The sequence below is a fragment of the Ammospiza nelsoni genome, chromosome 8 (genome assembly GCF_027579445.1).
Source record: "Ammospiza nelsoni isolate bAmmNel1 chromosome 8, bAmmNel1.pri, whole genome shotgun sequence".
NCBI lineage: Eukaryota > Metazoa > Chordata > Aves > Passeriformes > Passerellidae > Ammospiza > Ammospiza nelsoni.
The window spans coordinates 29,710,085-29,727,885 of record NC_080640.1 but is presented as its reverse complement, the minus strand read 5'-3'; the positions used below and the strand labels follow the sequence as shown (position 1 = coordinate 29,727,885).

Sequence of the window (17,801 nt, the reverse complement as noted above, 5' to 3'; positions counted from 1 at the left end):
GGCGGCAACGGCCCGGCCCGGCCGCGGCGGGCGGGGCCCGGCTCCGCTTCCGCCACTGCCCCCCGGCCCGCCGCGCAGCCGCGCTGCCGCCGGGCACCACGGGGCTCGTAGTCCGGGCTGGGGCCCCGCCGGGGAGCGCGGATGAAGGAAGAGGAGGAGGGCAGCAGAGGTGAGGGGGCGCGGCGGGCCGCGGGGGGCCGCGGGGCGGGCTGGCTCCCAGGGCTTGGGGCTGCTGTCCTTGCGCGCTGAGGGGAGACGGGCCGGCGGGAGCGGCCGCTGAGGGGCTGAGGGGTCCCGCTCCCCGGGGCTCTGGTACGGCTGACCGGGGGCTGCGCTGGGGACGGGGAAACCACGGCAGTGAGTTGCCCATGCCACGGGTTTCCTCCCCACCACTGTGCGGGGCTGAGGAAGCACAGGAGCAACTTGTTACTTGGCTTGGAGTTAAGCCATGTAAAACTGAGCAAGGTAGTGCAAGTGCGGTGTCCTGGGCGTATGGCAACTGCCCATAGACAATTCATCTTTTATCACTAACTGCTTGATACAACCACGTTATTTGGGCAAACTTATCAGATTTGAGTTTTGTGGCACTGCGTCTCTCATTTCAGCATTGGGTCGAGGTCGTGCTGTACGGCACGTCCTGTCCTTCATGCATCTCCTTATGGTCCCTTCTGAGTGTGATTGTGTCTGAATTCGTTATCTTTAACCACAGGTGAACACCGACGAGCACACAGAGTTCCAGATGCCGATCCTCAGAGAATCCATGTGTAACAGAAAGGATGGATAATCTTTTGGCTCAGCTCCAGCCTGGTGGAGCCTGCATGTGGTTGTTTCAGGCTAATGTACAAAAATGGTCCTGCATTTATTTTGCCAGGTTTTTATTTAATTTGTAGATTTGCAGCAATGATCCTATTACCTTCTTTCCAATCAGCGTGGCTGCACGTAGCAGATCATGCCTAAAAATTCTTGGTTTTGAAGTCAGAATTTAACCTGTTAATGCTGGGATTTTTTAACAAGGTTAGGCTCTGGTCACAGAAATATATAGGCTCATTCCACCTTGAGTTCAATTACTTGCATGGATGTGTAGCATTTAAGTACCATGGTAGGTCTAGGTTTTGAGAAACAGCTGAATGATATTACATAATCAAATTTGACTCCAGAGGCTGCAGCCTGTCAGGTTAAAAAATTCATTTTAAAACCAGGTAAACCAATGTATTTTCTTGATTAAAGGCAAACTGAAGTTGTAAGATATGCATTAAGCTTAAGATGCACATGGCTTTACAGTATTCTTACACATTATCACAGAACCGTTTGTGTTGGAAGGGACCTTAAAGATCATCTGATTCTTGGTACATAGCACCATGGGCAGGAATGCCACCTGCTAGATCAGGTTGCTCAGGATCCATTAAACCTGGCTTTGAACACTGCCAGGGATGGGGCATCCACAGGATCTCTGGGCAACCTGTTGAAGAGTCTCAGCACCCTCACGTGAATGATAAATACTCTACATGAATCAGAAATACAAGTGTTGTGACATGTGATGGCCCAGTAGAGGATGAAATACTGATGCTGTAGACAAAGATGTGTCTTGGATCTTTTCCCCCAAAACTATTTCCTGTCCTCTATAAATAAATTTGGTGCACAGAACGCAAATTCAGGTCATGGCATAGTTGCATCTCTCTCCACAGAGGAGGATGCTCATTTGGCTTGCTGCTTTCAAGTTCCACCTGAAGCTACAAAGCACTGCAATCTTCAGCTGTTTGTTAAGTGCTGAGTGATTTTCCCGTGCCAGCATTGGGAGCACAGGGTGAAGATGGGATGTGTATTTCTGTACCTGGCAGGAACAGGTCTGTGTGGCAGGATGCGTAGCATGAGGGGGCATTAATTATCCCAAGTGGAGAGGGAGAGTCTTTAAAGGTCTGTGAGCCTTCCTGCATGGGAATGGACTGCTGATCACACTCATTGCTGTTGCATTGGGTGGCAACTGGCATTTTGTCAGAAGCGGAAGGATTGGAAGGCTCCATGTTCAGTGTGCTCTTCTATTCAGCCCCGTTCACAGGGGCAGGCAATTTAATTGTGAAGATGTGCACTGGAATTTTTGCCAGTACCGTTATCAGTGATAACGATAAATTCTTTATTGGCCATCTATTCGTGTCCTACCCCAACGCTTGCACTCTGCTTGCTGTGAGTGCTAGAACACTCACTTTTGGACACACTGGTTCTTTTTCTATGCAGCACAAAAATCATCTTTTGTGGAAACAAATGCTTGGTATTTGTTGTACATTGTGCTCTTGGAGTAACTTGCAGTTGAAGGAAAGATCAGCAGGGAAAAGCAGGATCCTGAGTCTGAACTCAGCTTTCTCTTGCCTTGCTGAGAGGTGTTAGGTGAGTTCCTTGATCCTTTCACTACTTATCACTCTGTAAACCATGAATCATAAGTTCTACGTATAAGGATGTTTATTAAGATTTTAAGAACATCTTTACGTGGACAATTCTGGTGCAATGTTAAACTGGTGATGAGGTTTATATTTTGTGTAATTGATCACCTTACAATCACCAATGTTTTTAACTGCTGTATTGATTGCCATTTCTAACAGATACACACAAAAATATATTAATGTTCCAGTTAAATCCTGTATCACACCCACATTTTTTCAGTGCAGGGATATTCAAATAAACCCAGAAACCAACCTCAACAGAAAAGCAAACTGTCCAGCCAGCTGGCAATTGAATTGACATGTTTTTTCTTCTGAAAGGCCATATTCTTAACTGGCCTCTACTATCTTGAGCATATGTGAGAAAAAAAAAAAATCACGTGTAGTTGCTTGGCCAGGCTTTGGGACTGCATTGTGTTGGTAATGCAGTGACCAAAGTTCAGCTGGAGGTTTTATGATAGAACCAGTGAGCGAGAGGTCAGGTTCAGGTTTTGGTCTCCTCCTGTGTTTGTTTTGTTTCTCCACACACTGAAAGAGAACGAGAAGTGTCACAGCTGTTTTCTCCTGCCCAACCCCACTACCTTCAGCCTCCTCCCCTTTCTACCTGGACTCTAAACTGAGCAACTTCTTGCTTCTTTGTTGCTGATACATAGTACAGCTTGTGAAAAACCCTGATTAATTCTAGCTTTCTTTTAAGGGTTGCTCCCCATATCCTCCCAATTTCTTTTGAGAAGTTAGAATTCCCTGTAGCCATCAGATAAAACCATCTGTATGTAATGGATGAAAATGTCAGCTGCTTGTGTAGCAAGTCAGTGGTTACCTGTTGCTAAATGTTGTGTCACAAGGCCAGAATGTTTGACAAGAGTCAGAGTTTGGACAGGCAGTACAGAAACCACCCTCTGTTATAATGCTGCCAACACTTGCAGATTGTACTTACATAGGACAAAACCCAAGAATCTCTGTCAAAGAGCAGCTTTGCTCTGTTCCTGCCACTGGATCTTCAAAGGTGTGTGTTGTTTTGTTGTTTTTTTTTTAATAGCTGCCACAAGTCGAGGAGCTAGATAGGAATGCTGGCCAAATGTGACTCAGATGAGAACAGGACTAAAAAGAGGGAAGACAAACAACATGTCTGTAATATCTGCTGGCTCTCCAGTAAAGGCTTATGTAAAAGAAAGTTGGTTATCAATTATTCATCAGAGAATTTATATATCAGCAGAAACACAGGGGAGTGCTAGATATAACTGCACTGAAATCAAAAGGGGAATTAGGTTCATATATATACCAAACATCAAGCAGATCTATGCAACATTAAGACTCCCACCCACCTTTACCACTTCTTTACTGAGATGCATCCTGCATTCCATTAACTGCTGGAGAGAGTCCAGAGGAGGCAACCAAAATGATGAGAGGGACAGAGCAAGTCTCCTGCAAGAAAAGGCTGAGAGAATTGGGTTTGTTCAGCCTGGACAATGGATGGCTTAGGGGTGAGCTAATTGTGGCCTTCCAGTACCTGAAGAGAGGTGGAGATGGACTTTTCACTGAGGCTTGTAGTGGCAGGACAAGGGGTGATGGGTTCAGTTTGAAGGAGAGTAGATTTAGAGTAGATATGAAAAATGTGTTTACTGTGGGTGTGTTGAGGCCCTGCACAGGTTGCCCTCAGTGGCTGCCCCATCCCTGGAGGTGTTCAAGGCCAGGCTGAACTGGGCTCTGAGCATCGTGGTGTAGTGCAAGGTGTCTGCCCATGGCAGGGGAGTTGGAACTAGATGTAGATGATCTTTAAGGTCAGTCCCTACCCAGGCCATTCTGTGGTTCTATGAACCACATAATTCACCCCTTGCTGACTCTTCATGTGTTGTAGCTCCTCAGTTAAGTGCACTGTTTCTATGTAAGGCACATCATTAATGGGTTTTATTGACAGTTTGCTACGGAGCAGCCTAGAGCAGGAGTTGGAGTGACTCAGAGTAGGAAAGGCTGTGCAGCATGCAACTCCCTGTGCATGAATTTGCAGGAATAATGATCCTTACTGTGATCATCTGAGCTCAGCTCCACCAACTTCATGCTTTCCACTGGTGTGAGTCGGGTGTGTGCTGGTGGCTGTGGTGCTGCCCAGGTTAGCCTGTGGTGATGGGAGCTGTGAATTAGCCATGGCCATACTCCTTCTGAACTCACTGGCTGTCCAGGGCTGTGGGGAGGAGGGAAGCTGCTCCCCTGAGGGAAAGCCCTGTGTCCCTGTGCATGTCTGTTCTCTCATTATCACTGACCTCAGTGCCATATTTACTTTTACCTGCTGTGTGATAGGTGCAGTAAAAGAGCACTTTTATCCTAGGCTAGGGTGTGATTCCACTCTCTCAGAGCCCAAGAATTGGCAGTAGGTAGCAGTAGGGTGGTCACTAACTCTGGGGTCCCAGAGGGTGCCAAGTGTGGGACTGCCAGTGCTTGGAGTGACCACTAAGTAGTGGTCACACACCAACTCTGAACAGCCTTACTAGCAAGGTCTAAAGTAATCTGTGTCAGTGGCTTAAAGAGTTACTGCTGTGCCTCTGAGTCACATTGCTCACTCATAGCCTTCCCTCGCTGCCAAAAATGCATCAGCACAGAGTATCTGGATGCTAAGCCTTTGTTTCTCACAATCACGAGTGAGGACTGGGTATGGTTGTCACACAGGTCAAGCCATAGCAACTTAATTGCCTTTGCTTATACATGTAGCACATTATTTTAAGAATAATTTTTCAGCAAGAGAGAGAACTACTTAATTTCTTAATGATTTGGGATCAAGTTTATCCCAGTGGGAATCTATATAGGGCTAATCAACAATGACAAATTTAGGAAGGAAAAAACAGCCAAATAATATTTTTCCAATTTAAATAAATAATAGCTATATTTTTTCATAGAAAGACTTAGTGTTCAGCAGCAAAAGAGTAAAACTTAGTGGGTAAGGTATTTAGTGGGATGGAAATTTCTTTCAGTGTTTTTGGGGTTTGTAAGGTTTACGTTAATTGGTAAATCCAATAAAATCATTCTCTCTCCCATAGGTAAATGATCTGTGTTAGACTCCATGCCTCTGTGAGGAGGAAGGAAATTTTATTCAAGTGTTGAAGCAAGTGAAGTGGACTGAGGGAAGCAGAAGAAAAAGGCCAAGAGCTGCAGAACTGTTACAGCCACCCAGGGTAATAACATATGAAATGCATAGCACTGATCTCTCTTTGAGAGAACAACCAGTGTCTGACTGCATCCAAATCAAAGAACATCAATTAGAAATCATTGGCAATTAGTAGAGAAAAATATCAAGGAAAAAGAGAAGGAAGAGATGCTAGTGAATGAGGTCAGGGGGATGTTCCAGAGAGGCAGCACCAAGAGCTGAGTTGGTGTGGTGCAGGGAATGAGGGAAGTTTGATTCCATGACATACAGCTGTTAAAGGGGACATACAAAGGCCTTTGGAAGATCAGTGCAGTGTGTAGGCTGGGTTTTGAAGTGTGGATTGAAATGATGATATAAAATTTTTAATTTCTTTACAAATTAAGATAGTGGTGGTGTGTTTGAGGACAAAGTGACAAGTCACAAGTTTGGAAATGACTCATCTTTGCCAGAGCCATAAACATGACCTTTGCTGGTTGTGGTTTAATGCTCAGAGTATTTATGTGACCACATGCCCTTTTTCGGGTAGAGTAATATACCTGTCAGTAACAGCTTGGGATGATGGAGGATCCATCACAAAGTTGTCAAGGTATAATGGCAAGTTAGTTCAAATACTAAATATCTTTATTTTACTTTTGCATCTCACAGCATGGTAACAAAAGTGTGGTAGCTTTTTCTTGGAAAATTAGAATGAATTCCATCAGAAACTGATGCAGAAACCACATTTTTTCTGAAAACTAACTTCTACTATTTCCCATAGAAGGATCAGGGCCTAACAAGCCACACATCCTTCTTACTGTTGGTTTGGGTTTTTTTTATCTCCAGAAAAACAAAATTCTCCATGTCTCTGTGTTAAAATGATTGGAAATTAAACTTAGGGGGATCTAGCATGTGATTACTTTTTTTAGACAGGATTTTCTTCATAGCTGGATTGGACTGAGTTTTTTCCCTCACAAACCAGATGGTAAGTGATTCAGTACTTTTAGCAGTAGAAAAATGATTAGTTTTCTTTCCTCAGTAGTTGGTGTGAATGTACTTTTCTTTATCTATTTACATATTACATAAACACATTTTACCAGCATTTCTGTACATAGGTTACAGTCCTGATCCTGCAGAGAGCCTTGCACACAGGAGTTGACTTGGCTCATACAGAACTATTTGCATGGAACTCATGACAGTGTTGTAACTGTATTTGTATCTTTATGTGTGTACTTAAATTTACAGCACTGTATGAGGATGCCAACACAATTTTAAGCCCACAAAACAATTGCGTAACTTTGCATATTTTGCTTTCTTTTCACCTAACAAAGTCTCTGATCTCTTCTTGATCTCTTCTGCTGTGTTCCTGTTGTAGGCTGTAGGTCCTTGTGGCTTTTGAGTTGTGCTAAAAGCTTTGTCCTTATTATACAGTGCAAGTTCTTCCTGGTGTGCAGGGGGAGTGAGGTCCTCATTCATGTAACCTTCTGGACTTGTACTGGTGCTTCTCCCTTTGGAAGGGATTGCAGTCACAGTGGCAAATATTTGGGAGAATATTAAAAAAAAAATCTCACGAGTACTTGATTTATCAAGGTTATTTGCATGTATATTTGTTGGTGTATGCATAATGCTAAATAGAACATATTTGTAACCCATGTATGCTGTGTCAGCCTACGGGTATTGGAGGCAGAATACCCGCATTCTGCCTCTGAAGCTGTTACTAGACTTACACTCCAGGCAAATACTGCATTACAGTATCCAGTCACTCATTCCCTGTACAAGAAGGTGCAAGTAAGGTTGTCCAAGCAGCCTGACTGATGTCCTTGCTAAGCACTTAAGAGCTGTTTTGTAAATTTGCTGTGCTTTTACCCGAGCTTTACCTGGGAATTAAAATGTTGAATGCCTAGTCTCTTACTGCTGCTTTATTGAGATGATAATACTCCATTTCAAACAGTGACCATGTTCTCTGTTTACAAATCTGGCTGTGCACTCTTGGAACACAATTATCTGATTCTTTTCTTGGTTTTCTGCCTCATGTAGGTATGCTCTGGTGGGATTGTGCACAGAGGAGCTGGCTCGCCCCTTGCCTTGTTTTCCAGGCTTACCAGAGAGCTAAAACCCACTTATTAGCATTTTTTCTTGAAAAATGTGACAACCTTCTGCTTCCATGTATTCTAATAGGGAAAAAAAGACATGTGAATTAGCATCAGATACACTGTGCTGTGACATGTCAAGTTTTTCCCTTCAATTAAATTATTCAGTGGAAGGGTGTCAGAAGGAGCTCCTTGAAACTAGCACTATTTATTTGGCATGGATCAGTAGTCAGGCTGGGGTGATTCAGTGTGCCTTGTATTTGTGAAATAAGTTACTTTTCCCTTTGTGCAAGGGGAGGTATCTGGGGGAGTTTGCCTCTCAGGCTGTGTGCTCACACGAGGTGGCAGAAATCTGTGTCTGCAGGGCACACAGTCCTGCAGGATGGGGCTGCATGGGGTGCTGTGTGCCTCCAGTCTGAGGTCACACTGCCTGATGGGAGCACCAAGAGCTTGTTCAGCCACAGCTCTGTGTGTGTTGCATACCAAGGGCTGTACCTTCATGAACCTCATCATGGTCACAAATGCTCACATGTCTTATAACTGGGAGTTGCTTTATTAATTACCAGAAAGAAATAGAAGCACAAAGCAATGGTTATGCACTTCCAAACACCGTGTCTGTAGAGGAGCAGAGCAGTGACTCCTAAGCCAGGTGTTGTGGGCATGCAGAGCAGTGCAGTTAAGATTTCTGTTCTCTCAGGCTGGCTGTGCATGCTCTTGTGCCCCTTGTAATGGACTGAGTGGCAGCAGCATGCTTGTTCCCCAGTGCCCTTGTCCTGGTGCCCACTGGCCCCCAGCTGCCCGTCCCTCACTGGCCAGGTGTTACACCAGGAGTGTTCCCATGGCTGTGACATTTATAGCAGAGGGGGTCCTGCAAGTTAAACCAGGGTGATCTGTCAGTCAGGAAGAATCAGCAAAATTTGCCCTTGGTGTGGAGGGCACTGAAGAAACAGTATTGGAGACCAGTTATTTGTTGGCTCCTTTGGGTTCCAGGGAGTAAATACTGTGGAGAAAACTTGTCTCAAAGCTTTCAGGACCAAGTAATTGTTGTAAGCCCTGGGTTACATAGGATGTAAGCATACTTATAAGTACTGGAAATACTGAGGAGAGTTTCTTCTGGTTTCAATTAATAATAGGGAACGCTGTGTACAGTTTGTTTGCTTGATTGGTTCATTTATTGTGTGTAAATACACTGTAGAAACAAATTTGCCTTTTGTTCAGTGGTACTCAGCTAGTGTTGTTCTGGTAAATCCAGTGAATTAAGGGAATAAGTAATGTGCTCTGGTCTGTCAGTGAAACAAAGTCCATTTAAAATAAAGGCCATGAGTGATATGGTGAGGCTGTAGAAGAGTTAGAAGAACAGTGAGCAGAACTGGTGGCCTGTGCCACAGAACAGAAACCTTCAGGTCACATGTGCCACTGGCAGTGTGAGGTGCCTCAGTGAAAAAGGGGTGCTGCTCTCCCATGTATGGTATGAAACTCTGGCTCCACTGATCTTAATGAAAATGACAGTTTTGCACTGGGACAAATGAGAGCAGAATCTGGCCAGCTGTTAATAGCTTTTTGTATTGGAGGCTGAAATAAAGTGGCTGTGTATGCAAATAATTGTGTAAGTCTGACTTCTGAATGACTCCTAAAAGAAGAATTCAGTATTTAATTGTTGGAAATACAAACTGTTTGGCACAAGTCTCCTGGTTTGGCTGAGCTATACTTGACCTGTGACAGAGAGAGCAAAGGTGATTTTAAGTCCTGGGATCCCAAGGGGCCAGTGTGTAATGGAACTCAAGTCAGAGTCAGTGTGTTGACTGCTTTGTAATTACAGATGCTTATTTTGTGTACAAAACCAGTTGATTCATTATCTTTTATTTCCATTATCTCATCTCAATCTTTATGTGTGAATCTGAGCTTTTTGAGTTCAAGGGAATGGCATATAGCTAGAATTAAAAAAGGGGCTTGATTACAAAAAGTTGGTTGTTCTGATATAAAGATGTTCTGATGTAACCAAAATGATGAAATTGGTTAAATCTGTCTTCAGAAACTGAAAACTTTGTGAGAAGTCTAAGAAGTTCAAAATAACCTTTCTTCTACTCCATGACCTGCATTTCTTGCAGTATTTTGACCCATGCCTTGGAACAAGGATAGTTTAGCTCTTAGAATATAAGAGACAGTTAGAATCAGCTGTGATGCTTTAGCTTAACACTGCCACTCTTCAGCTGTGCTTCAGGAACCAGCTGAGCTCCAGCAACTCTGCTCTTTATGCAGAAGTCATGTGCTGAAGATGGCTTAAGCCATCTTTATTTTGTTAAATTCTTAACCTGTGGTAATCTCACCATAAGTTATCCGCTGTCCTTATGCCTAGAAACGTGGCCATCCCATTTGAAACTGGAGAGCAGAGAACGTTTTTCCTGGAGCCAAGATATGTAAGTGCTTTCAGTTTCAAAGAGCCTCCAGTGTTTGATAAAGTAAGTTTTACTTGCACAAGCTAAATATTGCCACTTTCAAGTACAAGTCTTGATGGTGTGGAGAGATGTGAAATTTTATTTGGCTACAAATGTGAGTCCGGAGTTGATGGGATATGTTTGAAAGTAGTTCCTGGCAGAAGTTACACTGGCTGAGAATCAGGTGCTCACACTCGTTCCAGTTGACATCAGTGGAAGATACACACATGAAGTGAAAGTCTTGTGTGGCCTTTAAGCTTCTGTTCCTGTGGTATATGAGGTTTGATAATACACAGAAGAAAGGAAACATTCACTTTTCCAGGTAATCGTTACAGAATGGGTGTCTGATCTATTTCAGTCTCCTCTGTCTGGGGAATGTCTCCATGACTTTGATGAAGTGCTGTGCATGCACAGCAAGGAGGCTTTTTGGATGGAATTTGCAATGCAGGACTCATTAGCTGATGATAGTGGATAATTTTGAAAGAGATGAGTACAGTACTTGCTGCTCACTTAGATCATAGAAATAACTTAAGGGAATATGTTCACCAAACTGACATGTTTTCTAAAATGCTTGCTAACAGGTTACTTAAGCTTCTTATGCCAAAAGCAGTAGCTTTTTCTCCAAACCAAACAGAAAATTAGATTATCTTCTTTTTTAATTGTACGAGGAGTAAATGTGCAAATTGTTTGGGTTACATGGCTGTTATGTAAGGGTCACCAGTGGAAAATCAGGCCCAGTGCTTTGTGTGTTTGTCTAAAACAAGTGGCATTTCCATTTTGTTTCTCAAGACCCCTGAGGTCTTGCTTGCAACTGTATCAAGAATACAGTCACTCATTATCCACCACCCAGAAAAATCAGTCAGTCAAGTTTCCTGTTGGTGTGTGTGTCCTCCCTTTGGCTGTTTGTTATTTTAGATGCAGCTCTGTGGGACAGGAACTGTCGGTCAGTGCACCAGAGCCTGTGGGCACTGCTGAAATAAAGACAGCAGCTTTCCTTCCACTCTGCTGCTTCATGTAACTGCGGGCTGAGCTGGAGGGCTGGTGGTTTGCTTTTCTAGGTGAACCCAGGGAAGCAGATGGATTGCATGAGGAGTCCTGCATCACTCTAGCTGGCTCTGAGTGAGGCTGGATACATCAGAAATCCCAGAGCTTCTCAGCTCTCAGCCCTGTCTGTGTGTCCTACAGCACCAGTCTCCAGGGAACTGAGGTTACTAGATTGGAGGATATGAGTTGCATAAAAAAGTCCCAGTCCCCAAGAGTTTAGGAGTGATAGCAGAATAAATACTTATTACTTGCTTTCATGTTACATGGCATGGGACTTGTTCTTCCTTGCAGATGACTTCTCCAGTGCTGTTTGGATGTGCCTGCTGCTCTGTGATTGCTCCTAAAGCCTTGATTTGACAGCAGCCTCTGGCATGCTGTGGGCCACCAGATCTGCATAGCAACAGACCGCCAGTCTTCCTGCAGAGAGTTAAAGGAATTTTGGAGAAAATAAGTGAGTCAAAAATTTGCCATTCTCTTCTGTGGCAATTCCCTGGATTCAGAGTGTCCCCTGTCTGTGGCACAGGTGGGCAGCAGGCCGGGGAGGAAAGCAACACAAGTTTTATTGTCCTAATGCTTGGGGCTGCTGATGTCAGGTGCTTTAAGTGTAAGTTTTTGAGAGAAGAGTTGTAGGTGAGGGAGAAGCATCACTGTTAAGTGAACTGGAGGGATAGTACTTTGACCTCTTGGAACATAGAGCAGGCTGAGGAGAAGGAATAAGATTAAAAGAAAGAAAATCCTCTTAATCTGGGTGATGCCAGCTTGTCATTGTCAGTTGGGTAGTTATGTAGCTGCAAGCTCCTGCTGCCTGCTGTGCAAGGAGCAGATCATTAATTAAAAGGCATGGCAGAGTGCAGCATGCTTAGGGCTTTGAGGTGCTGACAAGCTAATACCTCCCAGCACAACTGCAGAGAGTGTGTCCACATGAGGTATGGTTCTAAGAACTAAAAAACCTGTTAGCCAATGTGTCATCCTTGAAGACATGGAGCATACATGCTGAAACCTAAAACTTCCTTGCTCTCTGCTCCCTAGCAGCCTTGTATGTGCATCCAGCTTCTCCTTAGTGTGAGCCACAAGGCAAAAATCTGTGTAACACAGGCATTGGGAGAGCTTTGGGGTTCCCTAGGCACCTGGCTGTGCAGCAGTCTTTTGATATAAGAGCACTGGAGCACCTGGGTAATGATGCTGGGCATGGCAAAGGGTAGGAGCAGGTGTACTGCTAAGGTGTATAAATGCCTGGCAAGGCTGAGTGCCTGTTCTGAGATGCAGAGATGTGGGTCAGAGAGCGTGGGACTGAGTGAGGTAAGAGAATGTGAGAACAGACTATATGGCTGCTAAACAAGGAGCAGGAAAGGATTTAACTGGTTTTGGCTTGAGGGATTAAGCAAGAAGTGATGGTTCAGATAGAAAAGAATCTTGTTGGACTGTGGTATAATTTGTACAATACTCTCAGCTTGCAATTTATCCCAGACCGGGCTGTAAATGTTCAATAGTGTGTACAAGTGTCTGATCATCACTGTCCAGACAATTTTCCTCCTCTCGTTTGTCATACACACTTGCAGATTTAATACTTTTATTTTAGAAAATACAGCACTTCACTGTCCTATGAAACAATGCATCTCTTCTGCCATTCTCATAAAGATGTGATGCAATGATACCACTTCCTACTGAGGGACTGGTGAATCATTTTGGTGGTGTTCACAAATCTCTTCTTTGCTAATAGTTTCTGCACCAGTCTTTATACAATTTTCAAAAGCCAAATCATAATGTCAGGGACTTTTTAAAAAAACTTTTTGTTAAAAAGACAATACTGCTGTTGTATGTTGCATACCATACTGAACCCAAGCTCTCAGCACGCTGCTGAAATGCTCTCCCAAATATATTTGTGTAGTCAAGGTATTGACACCTATGCAGTCAGTCCCTCTCCAATAATGGGGAGCATGCTCGAAATAGGGTGGGAGACAGAGGACACGTATTTGTCTCATAGGCTCAGGTGGGTGGTCTGATACTTAAAGTTTAAAGCTCTCCTGTGTCCCACTGATCTCGTCCCCGTGTCACACAGATCCTGTCCCTGTCACACAGATCCCGTCCCCGTGTCACACAGATCCCGTCCCCGTGGCACACAGATCTCGTCCCCGTGTCACACAGATCCCGTCTCCGTGTCACACAGATCCCGTCCTTGTGTCACACAGATCCCGTCCTTGTGTCACAAAGATCCCGTCCCTGGCACACAGATCCCGTCCTTGTGTCACACAGATCCCGTCCTTGTGTCACACAGATCCCGTCCCTGTCACACAGATCCCGTCCCCGTGGCACACAGATCCCGTCCCCCGTGTCACACAGATCCCGTCCCTTGCACACAGAACCCGTCCCCGTGTCACACAGAACCCTTCCCTGTCACACAGATCCCGTCCCTGTCACACAGATCCCGCCTGTTCCTCCAAGCGCGCACACAGCGGGCTCCAGCAAAGCCCCCTGCTGCCCTCGGAGGGCGTTCCCTCGTTATTTGTACTGCCCCTCTCTCCTTTCCTCTGATACATCGCACATTGCCAGCTGGTATTTGTAACATGTTCCGTAGAATTCTAAAATGAAACTTCTTTGGAGGAGGTCAGCACGCTGTGCGGGACACATCCTGTGTGTGGGCTGCATCTGACAGATTCCTGTCGCTGTTATCCAACAGGCTTGTCAGAAACGACAGCACCTGCCCGTGGACTGCCCTAACACAGCAATACCAGCCAAAGCAAGAAGTGTTAATAGTATTGTTTGCCCCTGTGTGCTCGTATTTGTAGTCTCTCTGCAGTAGGAGAGAGGCAGTGTAAATATCTGGATGGATAGTTACTTGTTTTGGAATAATGATACCAGGCACCATTCAGGTCTGAGCAGTCACTGTATACAATTATTGCAACAGGAAACAGCACAGAAGGTTGCTTAAGAGTTTTTCAGTTATCAGTGACTTTGCTACCCACAGACAGGTAAAGAGGTAACCTGTCTAAAAGTTTTGTCATTCTGGAAATAGTGCCAAAGATCAGATCTTCCTGATGTATTGCTGGGAAGATCTGTTCTCACACTTATGCCTACATGCTAGAGATTTTTCTGTTACATTTCTTTTTTTGTGATGGATGAAATCACTTTTTTATATCATTATATGAGATCGTTTGACTCCTTCTGCCTGTGTTGCAGCTGTTAGTGCATTTGATATGTTATTAGCATTCTATAGCAGTGCCCAATAGGGGTTCTCAAGACAGCCATTGCTTCACCCTCTCTCTAAGCTTGTCTGCATTCCAAACCACTTAATTTTCCATGTGGTCCACTGTTAGCCTCCCATTACAAATTATCTGATCTCTTAACTCACAGCCTGATTTTCCTTACTATATTCAGTGGAACTACTGACCACTGAGTTTGCAGATCCAGGTTATACCTGTGAGAATTTCGTGGTTCCATGATTTCTGCTTATTTTGTAAGTTTTGCACGGCTTTTTGGTTCCTTGCTGCTTTGATTTCAGATATGTGACCTTGAAATCAGTTGATTTGAACATGACTTTTATTTTCATTTGCAGTCCCTAGAGGATTGTACTTGCAGAATTACCTTGTAACTGTGCTGAATGAAGACCCAAAGCCCAGCTGAAATTCCCAGACCAAAGGATATGATAGGCACCAAGGTTATTAGAGACTTTCTTATGCTTTTTTCTAAAAAATGCCTTTTTGTCTTGTACATGATCAGTGATTTGGAAAAAAGTAGTTCCTTAGTTGCCTATTACAATTTAAGAAAATAGGTGTTCTCTTCCGGCTTCTGTGCACACTTTTTCCTTCCTTTGGTGTTGTAAATTGGTCATCTTTTTCCATTGTTGTGGGAAAACATTGAATAGACATCATTTTATAGACAAAGTAAGGGAAAATCTAACAACTTGGTATTCTGCCTGTGGGAACTCTCAGTCTGAGGATGGCAAAATTGGCAAATATGAAGTGTAGGCCAACAGCTAAGGAGAAGAAGGGAAGAGTTACAGCCACTAAATAAAGACAGGATGGGGCAAGAGGAAGGGCAGGGGATGCTTGGCAAGAGAGCCCCAATGATATGGGTCAGCTTTACTCCCATTGAATTAGTGTTATCCCAAATTTACTGAGATAGGACATGCAAAGCCTTCCCAGAGGGGGAGGTCTTAGCCCAGAGAGCAGCATGGGATAAGGCTCAGAGCACAGAGAACAGGAGGCACTAAAGGACAAAAAGAGTGAGAAAAGCAGAGTGAGTGAGTAGGGGGGAAGAAGAGCAGAGAGGTTTGGAACAGCCTGAGATAGGACTTTGTAAAGCCAAATTGGGATCTTGAGCACACAGCTTGAATTTGACCTGGAAGTAGAGAGGATGGCAGCATTTCTGCCCTGTGTTAGGTCTGCATTCAGAATTTCAAGCTTTGTTTTGCCTCTGGAGTCCTCAGTCTCACTCAGTCCCATTGCAGCGGGGGTGGGCAAGTCAGGTTTTGGTGACAGTCAGTTTCCATCCTTGGGCACCTGCACCAGTCGTGCCTGGTAAATGTTACTGGGGGAGCCAACAGCAGCTTTTTGGAGAGCAGCACTGATACCATAGTCATGTTTTCCCCAGGCAAGCACAGGGGCTGTGTGGAGAGCTGGGTTTGATGGCACCTGGGGCAGCAGAAGGGCACACAGGTTATTCTGCTCTTTGCATGTCTGCTGGAGAAGGTGGAGGTGTCCCTGTGCCATGCTGGTAATACCACAAAACCGCCGTGAAAGCTCTGATTAGAAGATGAATTGTGGTGCTATAAAGAAGGTAACTTACTGAATGGAGAAAAACTAATAATGAAATGAGCAATTAGCTTATCTTTCACCTTTCTAGATACCTTAAGAGCTAAAGATTTAGAATTAATCTAGAAGAAACTGGAGAATTAATTTGGAGCTGCTTAAGGCTTCTTGATTGATTTATGGTACTCTTTTGGAGGAAGAGACTTACTTGAAATTAGCTTAGTCCTCCCTTTATTATTGTTACTAGTCAAATTGATTGCTGTGTTTGTAAGAGAGCATAAACCCTCAAAATTCTGATAATATTTACTTAGGTGTTTTTATTTCTTGAAAGGTGAAGATGTGTAAAAAAAATAGGAATTTTGGAGGCAGTTTGTTAGAATGAGGAATCTTAGTAATATACACGAATCTATAGAACGTAATCTGAAATCTTATGCCTTTTGAAGTTTGCACTTGTTCTACTTGTGTTTTGTCTTTTTTTTTCCAGCCACGGTTTCAAAAATGTCAGGGTAGCCACAACAGAGCATTTCTCCTGTTCCCACCTGTGCCCTGTGATGTGAAAAAATAATGTTAGTACACAGAGATCTTGACTTCCTCTTGAATGCATCTGGATGATTTTATTATGCAGTCCACTGTGCCTGTGATCTATCTGAGAGCAGCTGGTGATGAGCATTGCCAAGATATTGGACTGGGCTGCTGATAATTTTGTGTATTTCAGAAAACTTGAAAAACCAGATTCATGAAACAACACTTGTGCACCACAGCCTCACCACGAAGACATTAGGGTGGCCATGGCTGTACAAAGTATCATAACCAGCCATCTTTCACCCTTTCACAAATCTTTTCTTTTTGGAGGTAACTGTGGGTGGTCTTCCTTTGTCCAATTTCTGTAAATTTGGTACATCATTTTCTAGTTATGCAGCTGATTCTTGTGTTTATGTGAATGGCTATTTAAAAAAAAAGGAAAGATCAGATGTTTGTTGTTTCATTTCAACATAAATCAAACTTTGTACTCACATAGCAATTCTAGTTTAGTCCCAGGAATAGCTTTAGTATTGCTAAGTGTCTGGAGAGTATTGACTACAGAGACATGATTTTAAGCAGGCTATAATAGTTTCTACAGCTGTTAACAGTTCTCAGAAGAAAGGCAGCATTATTCATCGGTATTTAAAATGTGCATGACTTGCATTGCACAGAAGTCAGATTGGGAGAATGTCAGAATTTTTTTTCTGAAATTCTGCCAGGAAAATCTTCAATAACTGGAGAAATTCTTTTCACTGGTGAAATCAACATGCAGCACATTGTGTTATTATACTTGCTTATAGCTCACCATGAAAGTTGTCTTTGTATGCGTGGATGTACGGCTTGTACTGTTTTGTTTTTATTTATTCTGCATTCTTTATTATAATGTTCTTTCCTTTTTTTCCAGACCAGAAAGATTGTTATTGAGCCTTCTACAAAGCTGAAATAATGCTGTGTGTTAAAAAAATGTTAACAATTCTAAGAAGTTATAAAAATTTATAAGTTGACTGAATACTTTGGAAATTTCTGCATATTTTAATACAAATAGGTAATGCAAATGTTTGTTCTTTGCATTTAGAGGTGGGTCTCTGTTTTCTAAAGGTCTTGTATATAAATTTGATTCTTAAAATTACATTAGAACAAAACCAGTATTTTTTTTTGATTGTATAATAGGAAAAATGTATTTGCTAAAGACACAGAACATACATGGTTATCTCTGAATGTCAGATAGTCATGAAATTCAACATAAATAGCATCAGTTGTTTGAATGACTTCATTAAGTGAATTTAGGGGACTGCCTCTTGCAGTCAGCTGAGGTCCTTCCATTCAGTTCTGTGTGTCCTGGGTTAGCCCACAAAGAGATGCTGCAGTTAATGGAGAGAGAAAAGGACATGATTTCTCTATAGGTAATGGGAAGG

At 43.4% G+C, this 17,801-nt stretch overlaps 1 long non-coding RNA gene across 1 annotated transcript; it reads left to right on the top strand.

The window, feature by feature from the left end:
• Positions 1–11,429: 11,429 nt before the first annotated feature.
• On the top strand, positions 11,430–17,367 carry LOC132076457 (uncharacterized). The gene is made up of 4 exons (XR_009418924.1): positions 11,430–11,567; positions 14,670–14,771; positions 16,349–16,430; positions 17,291–17,367. It is a non-coding gene; the product is annotated as an uncharacterized LOC132076457 (long non-coding RNA).
• The last annotated feature ends 434 nt before the right edge of the window (positions 17,368–17,801 follow it).